At 44.3% G+C, this 20,282-nt stretch overlaps 1 protein-coding gene across 1 annotated transcript in view; it reads right to left on the reverse strand.

Annotated features, from left to right (window-relative positions):
- Positions 1–20,282, reverse strand: part of LOC126481242 (uncharacterized) — a 637,746-nt gene that overhangs the window by 480,364 nt on the left and 137,100 nt on the right. The window lies entirely within an intron of this gene.

The raw sequence follows: 20,282 nt of genomic DNA on the forward strand, positions 1-20,282 counted from the left end.
CAGGTACAGCTGCCCATGCAGCTTGAACACGATACCACAGTTCATCAAGAGTAGTGACAGGCGTATTGTGACGAGCCAGTTGCTCGACCACTATTGACCAGACGTTTTCAATTGGTGAGAGATCTGGAGAATGTGCTGGCCAGGGCAGCAGTCGAACATTTTCTGTATCCAGAAAGGCCCGTACAGGACCTACAACATGTGGTCGTGCATTATCCTGCAGAAATGTAGGGTTTCGCAGGGTTCGAATGAAAGGTAGAGCCACGGGTCGTAACACATCTGAAATGTAACGTTCACCGTTCAAAGTGCCGCCAATGCGAACAAGTGGTGACCGAGACGTGTAACCAATGGTACCCCATACCGTCACGCCGGGTGATACGCCAGTATGGCTATGACGAATACACGCTTCCAATGTGCGTTCACCGCCATGTCGCCAAACACGGATGCGACCATCATGATCCTGTAGATAGAACCTGGATTCATCCGAAAAAATAACGTTTTGCCATTCGTGCACCCAGGTTCGTCGCTGAGTACACCATCGCAGGCGCTCCTGTCTGTGATGCAGCGTCAAGGGTAACCGCAGCCATGGTCTCCGAGCTGATAGTCCATGCTGCTGCAAACGTCGTCGAACTGTTCGTGCAGATGGTTGTTGTCTTGCAAACGTCCCCCTCTGTTGACTCAGGGATCGAGACGTGGCTGCACGATCCGTTACAGCTATGCGGATAAGATGCCTGTCATCTCGACTGCTAGTGAAACGAGGCCGTTGGGAACCAGCACGGCGTTCTGTACTACCCTCCAGAGCCCACCGATTCCATATTCTGCTAACAGTCATTGGATCTCGACCAACGCGAGCAGCAATGTCGCAATACGATAAACCGCAATCGCGATAGGCTACAATCCGACCTTTATCAAAGTCGGAAACGTGATGGTACGCATTTCTCGTCCTTACACGAGGCATCACAACAACGTTTCACCAGGCAACGCCGGTCAACTGCTGTTTGTGTATGAGGAATCGTTTGGAAACTTTCCTCATGGCAGCACGTTGTAGGTGTCGCCACCGTTGCGAACCTTATGTGTATGCTCTGAAAAGCTAATCATTTGCATATCACAGCATCTACATCCTGTCGGTTAAATTTCGCGTCTGTAGCACGTCATCGTCGTGGTGTAGCAATTTTAATGGCCAGTAGTGTAGATATGAAGAATAAGACTTTAGATTGTTAATGAAGTTTATTTTATTTAAAAAAAATATTAGGAGTTTTCACATAAAAAATTAGAAGACATTACATTTCAGCACGTCCTCGTACAATAGTTTAACAGCCTGTTTGTCTATAATTGCTAGCTAAAGATAAACAACTTTCAAACGTGTCATTAAAAGTAGTTCAGTTAAAACTTAGTACTCTACAAAACAATTTTGTTTCTTGTCCCAGTCGCATAACTTTTACAGCTGCGAACAGTTTCCACGTTTATGCAATCGTCAGGTAGCCATTTTGTTCTTATGGCCTCTAGGGCCGTCGGAGTAACATGTCACACAGGTTAACATGCAGCTCCCGGCCACCGCCCTGTGTGATGATAACTTAAACGTCTAAATTGGTCACAGCTGTAAAAGTTTGCGATAGGGCTGAAAATGAAATTACGTTGTAATAATTGACTTCGTTGATGTCTCGCAGTCATATGCCTAAGTTTAACATTCTACATAGCAGGCAATATAAACTGATCAAAGAGATGTTTTATTAGATTTTCAACTCATCTCTTATAAGGAAATATGGGACTATTACGCAACGAAATGCGCACTAGCGAATAGTTCGAGTACTCCTGCCTTGCTGAACTCAACATATAAATTCACAGCTTATTACAGAAGGCTGGTACGTATAACTATAATCTGCTGACACAATTTAAATCTATAAATGGATAGTGTTCTGTTTTGAGGCCAACAATAAATGACTGTGTGAATAGGAATACTGACTTCCTGTACGTAATTAAGCGTCTTAGTTCATTTACATTTTCGGCGTGCATGATTACAAGTAAGAGGCATAAAAAATAAAGAAATTAGGTGATTCTGCATATTTATAGCCAGCAATGAATTACTCAGTCATTATTTGTGGAAACAAAGATATCAGTTTCAGCATCTGAAATGTACTCCCACAGCATCTTGCAAACTTTTACAAAAGTTGGTATTTTGACAATTGTCTTTTCCTTTTATAAAACGTATATCTTTTTGCTCAGGTGCAAAGGATGATTATATTACGAAAAGTTAAAACAGTCTCTACAAATACTTCGAAAGTATGACATTAGTACAGAATATAATCATGTATGTGGTTGCGCAAGTGACTGACGAAGCAAATTAATTTTTTTTTTTGTGGCAAATATACCAGCATTTCAGGAGACTGAAGAACTTCGTGGTTGACGTCTTCGTTACTCCATTAAAGAGTGCGAGGGAGTCTTAATCTGAGAATTTTTGGTTATAACATAATTTAACAACTTATTAACATAATAACTTTAAGTCATTGTATTCTATTGCACTCAAACACAAAAAAAGTTAATGTTAGACTTTTTTCCATATCCGACACATACAAGCATTTTTGTTTTGATGAAGCCTATACTGACCTCTTAAAACATGGAGATGTTCGTCCCTTTAACCATTGTTTACTCGTGCAATGCTAGTGACGGGTCTCAGAAAATTATTGATGCTAAATTGTATTACATTAACGTCCATTTATTGCCTAAATACAAAATCACCAATTCAACCAAGAGTCACATAATGAAAAAGACACATTTTATTGAAACTTTATACTGAACGTATTTTGCCCCAAGCTACACAATTTACGGAAAATAGCGCCACATTTTACATTATTTCCTCTATTACAACTGTTGCTTGTATTCGAAGAGGCGAGTCATCAGGTTGGTACGGCGCCTCGTCTGAAACATTACAGGGCCTCGTTCGAAACATCGATGGCAGTTTGTGAGAAGGCAATATGATACCCCGTATCTTCGCCAGTGGAAGTATGTGTAGGACACCACACGCTGCCGCGAAGCTCGATAGTAAGTACGAATATTCTGCCAGGCAGTTTTTATCATGTTTAGTCACGTGAAGCTTGCCTGGCGAATTTCATGCTCTCTAAGTTTAATATTTCCAACGCCGTATTCAGCCCAGAAAGCTTATTTACAAGCGGGTTGCGATTTACTTCACAGCTGCATTTTAACTTCTTAGATTGCGACGTGAACTACCAGCTTGAAAATGACATGTACAACCATTTAAATATATATCAAGTGGTCTGTGATACAATGCACAGAACACTCTGTAACGAAGCGTGGAAAGAAACAAAAATAAAATTGTGCAAAATAATGGCTACAAAATGGAATAAAGCTTCAACTTCAACTCATGGCAGGTGGGTTGGGGTAAAATAACTTTGGAAAATCCTCAGCTACTCCTTAGCAACTCTGGCAGCAGATTCCAGGTTAACGTCGTGTTCCCTCCTTGTGGAATGCAGGTGACGGGAGAGAGCAGACGAGGAGGAGTAAAGTGGCAGCGCCACTACCTGTCTAGACAGAGGTAGGTAATCTACACTGGAGATCTCTCACTCAAAACTCTCAGTCAAAATCGGATGAATCTCAAACATGGTGCGCTTATAAGAGCATTCTGTTATTTGTAGCTTCAGCACAACAGCTCTCAAACAACGCATAAAGTATTATCTGAATAAGGTAATAAGGAAATAGAGGAATACATGGTGACATGAGAAAACGAAGACTTAAATGTTATGGGCACATTGTTGTGTATGAGGCGGAACTATGGGCCTCATGAAAAAAGGGTGACCGGGCTGAGTCACACAATTTGACTCTTAGTCTGATCACGAGGTGTGGCCATTGCAGCGTTGGTCACGTAGGCTGACGTGAGGATCAATGTACTATACTTGACGGGATGTATCTGGAACATCTTACGTGATTAGAAAGTTAGTAGACAGGAATACAACTAAATACTTAGCGTTATTTCAGCATCAGCGGTGAACGTCGATCTCGACTTTGTACAATAATATTTACAAGTGCAGTTATAGACTGAACTGCGAATACTTCTTTACAATTCTGATTGCTTCACACATGTAGATCAATTGTCAATGCATGAACTGTATGTGGCGCCTGGCTAGGTCGTAGCTACAGACTTAGCTGAAGGCTATGTTAACTAGCGCCTCTGCAATTGGGATCTTTGAAGCTATAACGAGTGAAGCATTCCTTTTAAAGTCGGCTGTAAAATTGGGCAGTGCGCTAGCTTGTCTCGTAAGACCAGCCGAGTGGCGGCGCTCGGTCTGCTAGCGTCGACAGTAGCGACTCGCGCGTCCGGTGTGTACTGACGGACAGCGGCCGATTTGAAGCCTACAGCCTAGCCAGTGTGGTGCCTTGCGGTGACACCACACACATTACAAGAATGGCACCCACAATGTTGACAAAACAAATAGTAGAATTCTACGAAAACTGAGCCAATGAAATCGATTGCTGCGATTAAGGAGGATCTTACAGCAGCCGGTATAACTCAGGCAGATTTTACAAATAGGAAAACATTCAGACACAAGATATTTGATTGGAAAGTTGGTCAGTGGGAAATTAGAAAACGGACTGCAACACCGTGGTCTGATGAAAGAAAGAGACTTCATTCTGAAAGGATGAAACAAATCTGGGCACAAAGAAAGGCCAAACATCAAACGTGACATTGATGGATTGTACCTCGCGTGATCCTACTGGGCCCATACGTGAATAATAAATTATCTGAATTAATTTTGAGATTTCTGTTGCACCTTACATTTAGCGTAAGAAAAGCTACAACTGTTAAAATAACGCTAAACTGCCTTAGAATTAAAATATCCTTGCTATTGTCACTAGTTGTGTGTCGAAAATTACAATTATTGCAGTTCCGCGACACACATTTGATTGTATTCGGCACCGAAATATTAACTATCGAAAGTAATGAGGCTGTTATTTGGACTGGCTGTGGCTCAAACTTTGATCGTTACGTAACCTCACGATGCACACAAATCGTATAAAATGATCTCCTTCAGAATATTGTACATAAAAAACCATATAAAACAAAGCAAATAATTGTCGAAAACACATTTCATTAATTGCATTTGAAATGAGCTCTAGTCTTCTCAATGCCACTCCAAAACGCCGATTTGCTCACAACAGAGTAACATTACAGTAAGTGGATTGTGGCGGTAACATAAAGAACAGAGAGACCTTCACTTTTACATTCGTTCAGCACACACACGCTGCTTTCCCATGATCACACGCGTGCCACAGTGATTTGAACAATGCCATTTACGTAAGTAAAGTGTCATAGCAGAAAACATGTCACGATTTCACAGTGACAAATTGTCAGATACAGTGCAAAATAACTTTTCATATAATTTTGAAATGGCAGTTACGTAAATGGATTTTAAGTAATTTTTCATGTAACCAACTAATGGAAGACCAATGCTCATGATTACAATTTTAGCGCAGCACATAGGAACAGATTTTAGTTCAGGTCAAAGTATTTCATACGGCCAAGAATAAAGTTAGAGTTTCAAACCCTGTATTTCCAGTTATAATGTGTATGGAATTACTGGATGGTCAAGCTACATATCTGAGTGGGGCTCTTACTGACGAACAGCAGTTAGTTAGCAAGTTAGCGTGGATGATGACAAGTAGAAAGCTGTTGCCAGCCCCTCCACCTTCGTCATTGAGGCAATTCACGCATGCCTAACCCAAGTGTAATGGTATGGGTATCTTCTCCACACATACAACTGCACAATCTTACTCTAGCCGCGTGACCGTCACGAAACACACACTTGTATCGAAGTGCTGCAACTGACATATTGACCACTCGCATAATAAGCAACGTTTAAAAAGAATTTCAGTACAAACGCTTGCATTGCGATATAAAGGGTGGTCCATTGATCGTGACAGGGCCGAATATCTCACGAAATAAGCATCAAACGAAAAAACTATAAAAGAAGAAATTCGTCCAGCTTGAAGGGGGAAACCAGATGGCTTTATGGTTGGCCCGCTAGATGGCGCTGCAATAGGTCAAACGGATATCAACTGCGTTTTTTTAAATAGGAACCCCCTTTTTTTATTACATATTCGTGTAGTACGTAAAGAAATATGACTGTTTTAGTTGTACCACTTTTTTTCGCTTTGTGATACATGGCGCTGTAATAGTGACAAACGTATAAGTACGTGGTACCACGTTCCTGTTTAAAAAACGCAGTTGATATGCGTTTGACTTATAGCAGCGCCATCTAGCGGGCCAGCCATAGCGCCATCTGGTTTCCCCCTTCAAGCAAAACGAGTTTTGTTCTTTGTAGTTTTTCCGTTTGATGCTTATTTCGTGAGATATTTGGCCCAGTCACTATCAATGGACCACCTTGTATTATATATATATATATATATATATATATATATATATATATATATATATATATATATATATATATATAGAGAGAGAGAGAGAGAGAGAGAGAGAGAGAGAGAGAGACAGAGAGAGAAACAAATAAACATGGGCTCTAAAACGCATGCTTTAAGAGCGAAGAGCAACTGTGGATCTTCGATACTGTAGAACAAATCTCTTATCTCTTCTACTACAAGCTCTTTGCTTTCCATATTTTGGGAAGTGGTAGCATGGAGCAAAACAAGAAAAAAATGTCCAGTCCAGCAAACAAGTACTGTAAAATGCCTACCCTAAAAGTTATGAACACTTGTTCATTAGAATAGTTGAATTTGAAAGTAGCGAAGAAGAACAGGTGTTCATATGTCTTACGGTATGCATTTTAGAGCACATGTTTACTGAACACTTTTTCATTGTTTTGATCCATATTAATATTTCCAAAATATGGAAAGCAAAGATCTTATAGTAGAAGAGAATTGTTTCACAGCATGGAAAATTAACAATTACTCTTAGCTCTTAAGGCATGCGTTTTAGAGGCCATGTTTACTTAACTTCTTTGTTTCGAATGATCATTCTCGCTATATCCCTGAACATTGACCATCACGTCTGAAACACCCTGTATATAAATATAACACAGTCTGAATATGATAACTTACAAAAAATCATATTTACGTGTTTCAGCTAGTTATTTGAACAACTAACGCGTGGCACCAGACTCGTCTACTTACGTATACGTACAGCAAACCAGCAAAAACAATTTTTAAAAAATTCTACGTGTTCAACCTTAGTAATACATAGCAAAACGAAGAACGAACGTTTCTGATTAGTTACCACCTAGCTGTACGCATGCTAATAAGCAACATTGCATATTTAAGCGTAAATTTCTCACAAAAATTCCCTAATCAAGATGTAAATAAGTGAATTTGCATACACATACAAATTAATGCTTAATTACATATACGTAGCCCTTATTTTTAATGCAGTCAGTGAGGCGAAAGAACAGGACGAAAATAATCGCGCAACCGAAAAGAATCAGTGTGGTGCTCAGGTGGCAACATATGGTCCCTGGTTGCGTGTTGGTAGCCGGCCGAGGTGGCCATGAGGTTCTAGGCGCTACAGTCGGAACCGCGCGACCGTTACGGTCGCAGGTTCGAATCCTGCCTCGGGCATGGATGTGTGTGCTGTCCTTAGGTTAATCAGGTTTAAGTAATTCTAGTTTATAGGGGACTGATGACCTCAGAAGTTAAGTCCCATAGTGCTCAGAGCCATTTGAACCATTTGCGTGTTAGTATGTTCGAACTCTGACGAGAGGACGAAAGTGTTGTCACGTATAGGCCTTGTGCAGAAATTGACCCTATCAGAAAACCAAACAGACAGGTTTTGTGTCGTCCCTATGTTTTAGGAGTGGATCAGAGTTCCTACTAAATGTGTTTCCAAAAAGGGTGTAGCCGTGCCTAGAAGACTCTCTCTGAAACCAAACAACGTAAATATGTTTATACTTGTAGTGGGCAAACACCATTACTTCGTGCGTATTAGACAGCAGAGGTCTATGCGAAAGATAGGCCTTTGATTCAAAGTAATTAGGGCTTCGAACACATGATAATTAGTGTCGACTCGTATCTTCCACGGCTATTCGTTGAAGTACCACAAATATTTGACGGCATTCCGAGACTTCCGCGGCGCCTAATACGCTTAAATACATGAACCACAGAAATTGCCGAATGCAACCCACGCAGCAGTCTGCACGTAAATTCTTCGTACAAATCAAAATCCCGGTGCAATTGATCCTCTGATTTCTCTCAAACTATACAGGTCTAAAAGCGTCAGGCAACCCACAACTTGTGTTTAATCATTCACTGTTCGATCGATATTTCACAGCCCTGCTTTCGATGGCCAATTTGAATCAGCCTCTGCTCAGTGTTGTACCAAACAATTATTGCTACAGATCAGGTAAGTGAGCTAGCAACAATAATTCTTCATCAAACAGCATCCAATAGTGGAAAGGAATGTTGTCCCTTATTCTTAACACGACCTCTTAATGTTTTCATCAAGAACATACTTTTTAACTGGAACCAGCACAATTAGTAGACTGTGTTGCCATCACAACACACTTGGCAGCTCTGGAATTTATTTAGTCACAATATTGGTGTTGAATTGTCAAACGAAGCCCCTTTTATCCAGAGTATTTCTGTAAGTAGTATTTCGACTAATTTGGGTTGTTACTCTTCCCTCAGGATTTTTTGAGATCATAGGAGAACATACCGCGACAAAACGATTCCATGTGGTGTGCAAGAAATGTGAAACAACCGTAATACTGTCAGACTTCACGTAGGATGTTGTAATTACACTTCCAAAGAAGGCGTGAATGTTACCTAACCAACATACTAATAAGTCATGTTCAGTGTCAGTGTCAGTGTCAGTATCGTAGATCCAAAATTCTTATAGGAATTATTTACAGAAGAGTGGAAAAACTGTAGAAGGTGACTTCCGAGAAGATAGGTTTTGGTTCCGGAAATACGTAGAAACACGCAAGGGAATACTGACATTAGGACTTATCTTAGAAATCTCTGTTTGTAACACTTGTAGATTTGGAAATGTAGATGCAGATTGACCAATCAGTAAAGGAAACTGAAAGGAAATCTGGATAGGTAATAAAATTATGAGAGAAAAAAACCCAAATGTAAAGATTTTCTAATGATACTGTGTATCTGTCAGAGACGACAGATGTATTGGTAGTATCACGAAAAATGTTTATACGATAAATATCAACAACTAAATCAAACGCTTTACAGTGTAGTCGGATTAAATAAGACGATTCTGAAGGAAGTAGGAGATCACACCAAAAGTAGTAGACGAATTTTGTTATTAGAGCAGCAAAATAAGTAACGATGGACGAAGTAGACAGAGTGTAGCATGCAGATTGGCAACAGCAAGAAAAGCTTCTATGAAAAAGATAAATTAATTAAAACTCCAACATAAGTGGTAGAAAATCTTTTGTGTGTAGTATAGTCGTGAACGGAAGTAAAACATGGTTGATAAACAGTTCAAACTATATGAGAGTAGAATCTTTTGAAACTTGGTGCTACGCTAGAATGCTGAAGATCAAATGGACAGATCGGATAACTAATGAAGAGATATTGAATCAAATATAGGAGGGAAGAGCGTTATGACAGAACTGTAAAAGAAGGGATATGATTGATACGGAGCTTCCGCAGCTTCAGGTGGAGCCCCATTCACTTCAGTGGAGAGAGGGGGATAGCCCACGTAGTAGCGCGTGTTATAGTGCGAGACAAATTACGTGACTTGCAGCTCTGTACACATCTTCAGAAACGTCTGCTGGCCGTCCAGATTAATTCACTGCACTGCTACCAATACACAGTCATTCTAAAAAAAAGAGTCGCTTTGATCCCCGAGGCGGAGTTAAAATTGTCGCTACTCGTGAGACCAAGGTATCTCAAGATGAAAGTACGACTGCCGTTATAGTTCGATGTGTAGCGTAGCTAGACATATAAATTAATCGTAGCAATAAACAACTTGTATGTCTCATTTTGGATTTTGCCGAAAATTCCGACTAAGTCAATAAATTCTAATATGAGAGGACAAAAAACCAAGTACCTTTATATAGGTTGACTCTTACATTGAAGATTACAGCAACCAGCCACGTTTTACAATGATATTTATTTATTTAAACAGCGCCGCTACGGTTTCGAGCCGACGGGTTCATCTTCAGACGGTTAGTTCACGTTGTACATTAGACTTCGCCTTTTGTTTCCCCAATGCACGAATTTTCCTTGGTGGTGGTGCCGATGGAGAATCCGCGCTCAATAAATAGCATTGTAAAAAGTGGTTGGTTACTGTAATCTTCTGTGTAAGAGTCAACCTATATTTTGTACACAGCCACGGGCTCAAAATGTCAGTTTCTGACAAAATAGCACTAAGTACCTTTACTTACGAACCATAGGAAATTATGAACGAGCAGTCTGGCTACAGGCAGCCGACTCACGATTAGTCCTATTCACCTCCTATCGTTCAACACGCGTATTGTCACCAGGATAAGCACGCGACGTCATTGTCGTGAAATCCTGTTCGTTCGTGAAACAACACTTCCAGCTAGCTGACAGCGCCATGCTCTGCTACATAGTCTCTTCGCGCCGGCCGGAGTGGCCGAGCGGTTCTAGACGCTACAGTCTGGAACCGCGCGACTGCTACGGTCGCAGGTTCGAATCCTGCCTCGGGCATGGATGTATGTGATGTCCTTAGGTTAGTTAGGTTTAAGTAGTTCTAAGTTTTAAGGGACTGATGACCTCAGAAGTTAAGTCCCATAGTGCTCAGAGCCATTTGAACCATTTGAACATAGTCTCTTCCCACAGTGTGTGTGTGGGCCCACTACACAGCAACACACTTCCGTCTTGAGAATAGGCAAACGATTAAGCCAGTACCTGCGCCATTGAATGGGAACACACTCGCGAACCTTTTCGAAACTTTTCCGACGGCGAGAACCACTTTATTGATCTCTGAATATGAACTTCCTAAATACTCTCCAGAACACAACCTCCGCCCTGGAGGGTACAAAAGTTGCCTGGCGAATCTAACGAGGGCTGCCGACCAGCTGTTGAATTTTGCGAGCTTCCGACAACTCCACGAAATTATTTGATACTCAACCCATTTCCAGCTCCCACTAACAGAACTTCTGTAAGGTGCTGCTTCCCGGCAGGACCTTTACAGATTATTCTACAACGGTGTCAGAAAATACAACGGGAAGTCATAAACCTTTTAGCCTGTTCTGTAGGTTTCAGCCACAACCATTTAGGAGGATTACAGGAAGGTTGGTCTTTTACCTCCAGACGAGAACACCTCCTTGCCCCAGATACTGATTCTGGCGGACAATACCAAGCACTAGCCCACGGGCACACCCTGGACATGACATGTTACAGGTTAGTGGTACACAATCTGATACATGAAGAAATAATTATGTAACGACATGTGTCCAGAAACGAGCCCAGTGTCACATTCAGGACAAAGGTTGCAGCCAGCGGACATACCATTTCGCCATAGTGACAGCTTCCTCAATAATGTCCCAGTTCTCCAGGCAATGACCAGCCTTCAGGAAGATTCTGTAGCACTGCAGTGTGTGGTAATATTTGTGTTCAGCATTAACAAATATCCTTTCGGACCAGCCATGCAGTTCATTAGCGTGGTTGGACTATGCATCGCCATCCACCATGTGTTAATCTTTGCGACAGGATTTCCGACACAATCATCGACACATCCAGGCTGCAAACCAACGACCATTGTCTGTCTCTTTGACTCTGCCTGTGTCTTCAGCAGACTAGGAGCTGGGGATCTTGCCACAACCCTATGGTCTGAGGTACCAATTGTCGAGTCCTCTGAGCTCCATACTCCTCAGGTTCGATGCTGGCAGATACGAAGTTTTAGTCATTGGTCGAGGGTTCGTCATCTGGACATCACTGCTGTCTCCTGCTAGGCTGGGCAGTAACCTGCTTCGCTCCAGACACCTGAGGTGGGACACCGTCATGCTATTCTGACTCAGCAGAAAAGCCACTTCTTAAAGAAGTGTTGACGGCAGGGCATCCACATAAGCGTACCTGGATGTAGCGTCCAGTGTGTGACACCTGTCATCTGCTTACGGCAGACACACTGCTCTATATCTCTTTATGATTAAACTAACCTTTTCCCCTTAACGTTGCTCTCAAATGCGTTTGACTAAACTGCTCCTTTCTGTGTCCACCTCTTCCTCCCTGTCTGCCCACTTCATCCTCACCCTCTGTCTGGTTGTTTGTTTTTTCGTCTCCTCCTCCATCTCTCTTTGTCCATTTCCTCGAATCCCTCTTCCTGACCATATCTTAGCCCCTCTTCCTTCTGACCATATCCTCTTCCCCCTCTCTTTCTATCTTCACCTCACCTCTCTTCTTTTCCACCTGCCCACTACCTCTCTCCACCTTTCACCTGTTTCCTTCCTCTCTACCCATTTTCTTCTCCCCCTCGCTCTGTCAATCCACTCCTCTGCCCATGTCATCCTGTTCCCAGCCATACTCACTGGTATGTTTGGAGCCCCAGCAACAAAGTTCAGTAAAATATTTAAAACAATTCCAAAATAGAAGTTTCATTACCCAGATCACAGGTAATTACAGCTGAATAAAGCAGGCTGATAGTACTTCCACAACGTGCCTGTCATGCAGGACAGCTAACATGTTCCTAATCTATATTAACGATATAGGAGACAATCTTAGTAGCCGTCTTAGATTATTTGCAGATGATGCTGTCATTTACCGTCTTGTAAAGTCATCAGATGACCAAAACGAATTGCAAAATGATTTAGATAAGATATCTATGTGGTGAGAAAAGTGGTAGTTGACTCTGAATAAAGAAAAGTGTGAAGTTATTCACATGAGTACTAAAAGAAATCCGTTAAATTTCGATTACGCGATACGTCACATAAATCTGAAGGCTGTAAATTCAACTAAATACTCAGGCATTACAACTACAAAGAATCTAAATTGGGACGATCACATAGATAATGTTGTGGGTAGAGCGAATAAACACTGCGATTCATTGGCAACAGGTCTACTAAATAGAATGCTTACACCACGCTTGTCCGCCATATTCTGGAGTACAGCTGTGCGGTGTGGGATCCGCATCAGGTAGGACTGACGGATGACATCGAAAATGTACAAATAAGGGCGGCTCGTTTTGTATTATCACGAAATAGGGGACATGGTGCCACAGACATGATACGTGAATTGGAGTGGCAGTCATTAAAACAAAGGCGTTTTTCGTTGCGACGGGATCTTCTCAGGAAATTTCAATCACCAGTTTTCTCCTCCGATTGCAAAAACATTCTGTTGGCACCCACCTACATAGGAAGAAATGATCATCACGATAAAAATAAGAGAAATCAGGGCTCACACAGAAAAATTTAAGTGCTCGTTTTTCCCGCGCGCTGTTCGAGAATGGAACGGTGGAGAGACAGCTTGAAGGTGGTTCATTAAACCTTCTACCAGGCACTTTATTGTGAATAGCAGAGTAATCACGTAGATGTAGATGTAAATGTAGACTGGGAAAACCATTTCTTGCCCCTGACATGTTTCTTGCTGTCCTGTAAAGCAAGCGGATTTGGCAATGTGAAACTATTCGTACACAACATGAGTGTCGTGCACCGTAGCTGATACGCCGGAGGCTGCAGAAAACACGTTTTTGCCTGTACCTCCACTTTTACTGGAGCTAGGAAGTTACCAACCCCATAATGCTGATACTCTCGAGGATCTGCCGAGTCCGCATCAGATTTGGTAGAAATCGATCGTGGAGTTTGGAAGGAGACCCTGGACAGATAATAACTTTGACAACATTCTATTGCCTTCTTTGTCCACATTTCCACCCACCTCATGCAGAGAATCTCCCCGACACCACTACATGCAAGGTGGTAATGGAGGAAAATGCTGCTTGTAAAAAATTTAGAGGGAGACCAAACCTTGAGTGCAGTAAGCAGATTCAAGTGGATGCGGATTAACTCTAGTTGCGAAGAGATGAAGGGGCTTCGACAGGAATAATGTGGACAGCTGCACGATACACGTCATCGGGCTGAAGACCGTAACAACAACGATGGCAACGACGATGACTGTTGACATCGTGGATATTCGGGAATCCAGCCGGATGTTCGCGTCGTTCTCGCGCGATATTTTAACAGCGTGCCTCGCTGTCTTCTTCAGGTGCTACCTGAGACTGGTCCTTGGGTCGATTGAGTCCAGTATTTATGTCTGGAAGGAGCTGGGCGTTCCGTAATCGGTCCGCGCCGAGTCGAGTGTTCCGTCTGTGGCCCGCGCCCGCCAGACTCGGCTTCAATGGACCCATCCAGTCGCGGATGTTCCGACTGCCGTCCACGCCCGTTTTGGCCGTCCTCAACGGTTGTGGTCGTCATCTGACATCTTGGATATTCGGGAATGCAGCCGGATGTTGGCGTCGTTCTCGCACGATATTTCAACAGCGTGCCTCGCTGTCTTCTTCAGGTGCTACCTGAGACTGGTCCTTGGGTCGATCGAGTTCAGTATTTGTGCCTGGAAGGCAAGACCACAACCGTTCAGGACGGACAAAACGGGCGCGGGCGGCAGTCGGAACGTCCGCGACTGGAGGGGTCCATTGAAGCAGAGTCTGGCGGGCGCGGATCACAGACGGAACACTCGACTCGGCGCTGACCGATTAGGAAACGCCCAGCGCCTTCCAGGCATAAATACTGGACTCGATCGACCCAAGGACCAGTCTCAGGTAGCACCTGAAGAAGACAGCGAGGCACGCTGTTGAAATATCGCGCGAGAACGACGCGAACATCCGGCCGGATTCCCGAATATCCAAGATGTCAACAGATCGCCGGGAAAGCATGAAGAATTACACGATGACTCTTGTTTGGAATAGGTTCCATAATATTATTCTGGCGACCGTTTGTAGTTGATTTACTCAATGAGCCATTCAGATACAGACGTATTTGATGAAGTATGGGTTATCAATAGCCAACAGCCTTGCCACAGTGGTAACGCTGTTTCCTGTCAGATCGCCAAAATTAAGTGCTGTTGGGCTTGGCTAGCACTTGTATTGTCTGGATCTGCCCAGCGCTGTTGCCAAGGGAGGTGGAGTCAGCCCTTGCGAGACCAACTAAGGATCTATTTAAGCCCGCCCGGTTGGCCATGCAGTCTAATGCATGGTTTTCCGGGCGGGAAGGAGCGCCTGGCCCTCGGCACGTATCCGCCCGGCGGATCTGTGTCGAGGTCCGGTGGACCGGCCAGTCTGTGGGTGGTTTTTAGGCGGTTTCCATCTGCCTCAGCGAATGCGGGCTGGTTCCCATTACTCCCCCTCAGTTACACTATGTCGGCGATTGCTGCGCAAACAAGTTCTCCACGTACGCATACACCACCATTACTCTACCATGCAAACATAGGGGTTACACTCGTCTGGTGTGAGACGTTCCCTGGGGGGGTCCACCGGGGGCCGAACTGCACACTAACCCTGGGTTCGGTGTGGGGCGGCGGAGGGGTGAAGTGGACTGTGGTAGTCGTCGTAGGATTGTGGACCACTGCGGCTGCGGCGGGGACGGAACCTCTGTCGTTTCTAGGTCCCCGGTTAACATACAATACAATACAATAAAAGGATCTATTTGCCTCAAATGCAGCAGGCGAGGAGAGCAGTGTGCCGACCACAAGCACCTCCATATGCGCATCCAATGTCGCCCATCGGCTGAGGATGGCACGGTTGTCGGTCGGTACCGTTGGACCTTCCGACGACAATTCGGACAGAGTTTAGTTTATTTTTATAGGCTATCTCAAACGTTAGAGAGATGGGAGGGTATTACGACATGATAGGTGAGCCTGCAGCGAGCAGCACAAGGCCTGAGACGTCAACTAGTTACGGACGGCCCGTATTGTGTCGTTATCTGAACCGCGCGCAGGCTGCAGTCCACGGCAGGGCTGCTGGCAGCACGCCACACGGCGCCACGGCCGGGCTGGGACGGGGGGCGCAGGCGGCAGCGCCGCTCTGGCCCGGTCCTCGCTGATAGCCCTGCCGACACGGCGCTCGTCTGGGCTGCCCATTCAGCGCAGCCGCCGCCACCGCCGCCTCTCATTGATCACAGCGCTCGGGCCTGCCTGGCATGGCCAACACGGTTCGAGGACGGCACGGCGCCAGAAGCAGGGCCAGGGCCGGGCGGAGCGGGGCGCTCGCAGTGCCGCCGCCAACTCGGCCACCAGCCGGCGAGGCTCGGCAGTTCCCAGTGACGTACGCGATACGTCCGTCGTCTATGACGTTGCAGCCGAGTAAACAAAAAGCAGACACACCGCACTCGTTCAGTAATACCACCCGGGTGCACTCCGCCTCCCCCCTCCCCCCCCCCCTCTCTCTCTCTCTCTCTCTCTCTCTCTCTCTCTCTCTCTCTCCCTCTCTCTCCCTCCCTCCCTCCCTCCCTCCCTCTCTTCTCCCCCGTGTCTGCCCCTAAGCCGAGAAAACGCAGTCAGGTTGGATGACATATATTGAAAGATTCGTGAACAGCAGTCGCTAGCAGCCTTAATGAATTTAATGAAAGGCACTCTGAAAAAAATAAAAGCCATACGCTGTACACATAAATCTCCTTTATTTCATTCCAACACAACCGGTTTCGATCATGTATGTCATTATCCCGAACAGCGTAAATGCGGTTTATGATGTAAGTGTGCTTTATTCTGCACTATTCTGCACATGATAATGGCCAAGAAGGCCGGAGGAGCTACAATTAAATAAAGGTCAATAGGAAATACTCTTTATTTTCTGCCTGTCCATCGCTAGTTTTATTACAGAACCACCATGGTATCCGAGAGCACTAACGCGCTGCTTCCTCGACTCGGGTAGGTGCGCTGGCCCCGGATCGAATCCGCCCGGCTTATTAACGACGAGGGCCGCTGTGCCGGCCAGCCTGGATGTGGTTTTAGGCGGTTTTCCACATCCCGTTAGGTGAATACCGGGCTAGTCCGCAAGTTCCGCCTCACATACACGGCTCGCAGACATCTGAACACTTTCGCACTATTCCATGGATTACACACGATGCAGACAGTTGGGGTACATTAATTCCGTCCCGGGGGGTACGGGGTGGCGGCAGGAAGGGCATCCGGCCACCCCTTAACCATTAACATGCCAAATCCGATTAACGATGGCTGACCCTGCGTAACTGCAGGACAAGGCTCAAGCGATAGATAGATCGCTAGTTTTATTACGGAGTGCCCAGTAGGCAATGCATCGCATTTTTGTTCTTGAACAGGTCTTTATTGAACATATTGAAAATTATACACACCAAACAATGGTGTGTTTTATCTACACACCATATTTCTCCACGTAATCTCCATCCCGTTCTATGGCCTTCCTCCAGTTCGAAACAAGAACGAGTATGCCCTGTAGATATCAGTGCTTGTTCTGGTGGCGGAGCCAGTGCTTCCCTGAGTGGATCACCTCATCGTCGTCCTCAAAATGTCTACCACGAATGATATCATTTAATGGCCAAGTCCGAGGTTCAAAATGGTTCAAATGGCTCTGAGCACTATGGGACTTAGAAGTACATAAACCTAACTAACCTAAGGACATCTCACACATCCATGCCCGAGGCTAGATTCGAACCTGAGACCGTATCGGTCGCGCGGTTCCAGACTGTAGCGCCTAGAACCGCTCGGCCACCCAGGCCGGCGAAGTCTGAGGGGTCCTTCAATGCAGAGGCGTTAAAATAAGTGGTGAAACGTGGGTAAGAGGAGGAGGGGGGGGGGGTGATGATGACCTTCCCATGATGTGATACGTCCAAAGTGACGAGAGGAGAAACTTGGTATCAATGAGGCATCATTAACCCACCTTATACCTCACATAAACTTCTGAGCTGTGGCCATTCTTCCGCATGTTGCAACACAATACTGTTTGCTGCGTCGTCAGGCCCGAGGGTGATGTCGCAGGACGCCACGCTTTTGCGTCGTTGCAGAGAAAGGCTGTAGGCACCTTTGAGCCAAATTTTAATACATTGTTATGGGACTCAATTACATGGTTTCGAAAAAGTGGTCCTTTGTGTTGTGTTGTGTAGATTACACAAGGCCGCGTTTTGAAAAAATGTTTGGCAAATGATTTGTCAAAAACAACAGAGATCAACAGAGATTCTGAAAATTACTTTCATTTTGGTCTATCACATCTGGATTTTTCACGAAATAGGTTCTCTTATTTTAAAGATCTCACTAATCGGAACACAAAAATTGAAATAAAACTCCAATCAATGTGCTGTAAAACGACCGCCTTTCGTGGTTGATTGTAATTCTGATGTGGTAAAGCTTTCATCCTTTCTCACTTCACTTCGTAAAGTCACAACCTGCTACGCAACAGAAGTAATAGCTAACATACACAGTGGGGGTTGTGAAGAGGGGAGGGGAGGGGGACAGGGAGCGAAGTGTGAGTCTGTTGCCGATGTTCTTCGCAAGGTGGATTGGAAAGGAAACGACAAAGAACACAAGCGCCTTTGTTTGGGCAACTTACTCATCTGTGTAGTTTATCGATTTGTGTGAACTCAAGAGGAGAGTTTCCCGTAACTATCGGATTCAAACAGTGGTAGATGGTGTAGTAAGTGAAAACTAGCTGTTTTTGGACAATACATTATGTGCAGACAATAGATACTGATTATTATGGGATCTAGATATTTGGTTATTTTCCGTTTTATACGAAGGACAGATGTCATATAACACAAGCTCTTACAATTTACAAACACACTTTGTTTAGAGATTAATCATTTTGAGGGGAGAGTGCACCGTCACTCTTAGCCTAATACGTCAGCCAGATTCAATTAAAAGTCATACCGTTACTCTCATTAGTCAGCCAGATGCAATTAAAAGTCGTTAGTGCCTGCATATAGGCAACGCATCATTCTGACCTGGGTTTAAATTTTACGAGACACACACACACACACGGTACCACAGCGGCAGCCGATGTGTTCGGTATTCTCATCCGCAGCTTAGTCACCGTGATTAATGCGGAAATGAAAAACTATGACTAGGAATTTTCTGCAGTGCATCCCAAGGATGTGCATGGATGATCAGCACTATGTCTGTATAATGGTGGTGGTGGTTAGTGTTTAACGTCCCGTCGACAGCGAGGTCATTAGAGACGGAGCGCAAGCTCGGGTTAGGGAAGGATTGGGAAGGAAATCGCCCGTGCCCTTTCAAAGGAACCATCCCGGCATTTGCCTGAAACGATTTAGGGAAGTCACGGAAAACCTAAATCAGGATGGCTGGAGACGGGATTGAACCGTCGTCCTCCCGAATGCGAGTCCAGTGTGCTAACCACTGCGCCACCTCGCTCGGTCTGTATAATGCCTTCTCCAAAGTTGTTATTCCAAGAGTCTGATTACGGTCACACCTCTTTAAGAACATCTGAGTCTACACCTCATTAAGAACATCTGAGCGTGTTTACGGTCACACTTTGTCCAATAGTGATTATTTCTCTTGATACCATAGTGCTCCATCACCCATAACATGATAGCTCACTTATGGCGTTGTAATTCTGCAATCCGTTCACCTAGCTGGTGTTACTGACTGCACGATTCCGTGTGAGCAACAACGCTGGCCCCGAGTGACACGGTGAGCTCCACTTTATACTAAAAAAGACACTTCTTGATCTGAGTTGCCCACCGTCGCATGCGCTGTTAACGCCATCTGAATTAAGTGACCCACAAGAATAGAGGCGGTACGCCTGTTCCCATCAACACAAAAGCTTCAGCTGCTCAATATTCATCAATATTCATAGTGTGAAAGCGATCATTCGTAACCATGAAGCAGACCTGTGCATTACCTTAGCGTCACGTTGGACAATACGTTTGTGTGGCGCCAGCGTGAATTGCGTGTACGAGAGTTGCAGGGAACAGCATAGGCTCTATACGCGAGTCAGAAATAAGCAATAATCCTTGCGCTTGGTTATAGGCAAAATATATTTCTGATTAACATGTAGCTTCGTATTCAATCCTAGCGCTTATTTATAGGCAAAAAAATATTTCGATGCACCATGTAGCTTTGTATACTTAACGGAAGCGTTCATGGCAGGACAGACGTAATCAGCATACCGTATAAAATCTATTCCTATGTATGGGTTGTAGGTTTTTATAAGCTTGGGGGAATTAGTTGTCTCCATAAGTATAAATTGTGAGTCTCGTACTGGGTATTTCCCATTCATCTAATTTTGGTCTATCAACTTAAACATTTTTTGTACGGGCTCTACGCATTTATGAGCGTGAGTGGAAATACCTTTGCGTTTCTGGTTAAAATTAAGAGACTGAAACCATTTTTAAAATCAAGAGACTGAAACCGTTGTATCTTTCATA

The sequence above is a fragment of the Schistocerca serialis genome, chromosome 5, assembly GCF_023864345.2.
Source record: "Schistocerca serialis cubense isolate TAMUIC-IGC-003099 chromosome 5, iqSchSeri2.2, whole genome shotgun sequence".
In the NCBI taxonomy this organism is placed as follows: domain Eukaryota; kingdom Metazoa; phylum Arthropoda; class Insecta; order Orthoptera; family Acrididae; genus Schistocerca; species Schistocerca serialis.